Source organism: Triticum aestivum, chromosome 2B (genome assembly GCF_018294505.1).
Source record: "Triticum aestivum cultivar Chinese Spring chromosome 2B, IWGSC CS RefSeq v2.1, whole genome shotgun sequence".
Classification (NCBI taxonomy): domain Eukaryota; kingdom Viridiplantae; phylum Streptophyta; class Magnoliopsida; order Poales; family Poaceae; genus Triticum; species Triticum aestivum.
In genome coordinates this window covers 697,115,933-697,117,729 of record NC_057798.1, presented here as the reverse complement: position 1 = coordinate 697,117,729, position 1,797 = coordinate 697,115,933, and positions in this window count along the sequence as shown.

Genomic DNA, 1,797 nt, shown 5'->3' with positions numbered 1-1,797 from the left:
GCGCGCTCCCCTGCCTCGTGGGGCCCCCGTAGCTACACCGACGTTCTCCCTGCACCCATATATACCTACGTACCCTAAAACTTCCAGAACAGAAAATAGATTGGGAGTTCCGCCGCCGCAAGCCTCTGTAGCCACCAAAAACCAATCGGGACCCCATTCCGGCACCCTGCCGGAGGGGGGTCCCATCACCGGAGGCCATCTTCATCATCCCGACGCTATCCATGACGAGGAGGGAGTAGTTCACCCTCGGGGCTGAGGGTATGTACCAGTAGCTATGTGTTTGATCTCTCTCTCTCTCTCGTGTTCTCTCTCGTGTTCCATCTATGGCACGATCTTGATGTATCCCTAGCTTTGCTATTGTAGTTGGATCTTATGATGTTTCTTTCCCTCTACTCTCTTGTGATGAATTGAGTTTCCCCTTTTGAAGTTATCTTATCGGATTGAGTCTTTTATGAACACTTGATGTATGTCTTGCGTGGGATAACCATGGTGACAATGGGTTATTCTATTGATCCACTTGATGTATGTTTTAGTGATCAACTTGCGGGTTTCGTGACACTTGGGAACCTATGCATAGGGGTTGGCACACGTTCTTGACTCTCCGGTAGTAGCTTTGGGGCGCTCTTTGAAGTACTTTTATGTTGGTTGGATGAATCTGAGATTGTGTGATGCATATCGTATAATCATGCCCACGGATACTTGAGGTGACAATGGAGTATCTAGGTGACATTAGGGTTTTGGTTGATTTGTATCTTAAGGTGTTATTCTAGTACGAACTCTTTTATAGATCGATCCGAAAGAATAGCTTTGTGGTAGTTTCGTACCCGACTATAATCTCTACGTTTGTTCTCCTCTATTAGTGTCTTCGGAGTGACTCTTTGTTGCATGTTGAGGGCTTGTCATATGTTCTATCTATGTTATTATTGTTGAGAGAACTTGCACTAGTGAAAGTATGAACCCTAGGCCTTGTTTCCTATCATTGTAATACCGTTTATGCTCACTTTTATCGCTTGTTACCTTGCTGTTTTTATTATTTCAGATTACAAAAACCTATATCTACTATCTATTTTGCACTTGTATCACCATCTTTTCGCCGAACTAGTGCACCTATACAATTTACCATTGTATTGGGTGTGTTGGGGACACAAGAGACTTTTTGTTATTTGGTTGCAGGGTTGTTTGAGAGAGACCATCTTCATCCTACGCCTCCTACGGATTGATAAACCTTAGGTCATCCACTTGAGGGAAATTTGCTAATGTCCTACAAACCTGTGCACTTGCAGGCCCAACAACGTCTACAAGAAGAAGGTTGTGTAGTAGACATCAAGCTCTTTTCTGGCGCCATTGCCGGGGAGGCTAGGTAAGTGAAGGTATATCTTTAGATCTTGCAATCGAATCTTTTTGTTTCTTGTTTTAGCACTAGTCTAGTTTATAAAAGAAAACTACCAAAAAAATGGAGTTGAGTTTGTCTCATACGCTTCACCTTTTTAATATCTTTTGTGAGTATGATGGAAAGGATAATTGTGCTCAAGTGCTAGAAGAAGAAATCTCTAGAATGTTTGGTACTAAATCTTTGAATGATGAGCATGATTGCAATGCTGTTAGTATGAATTCCTTGAATATCCATGATGCTAATGATATGCAAAGCCACAAGCTTGGGTAAGCCATGTTTGATGGAGATGATATTTTTTGTCCCCCAAGCTTGGATGAGCAAATTTACTATGATGAAAGCATGCCTCCTATTTATGATGATTATTGTGATGATACGTATGCTATAAAGAAGAAGTTTGCTTATGT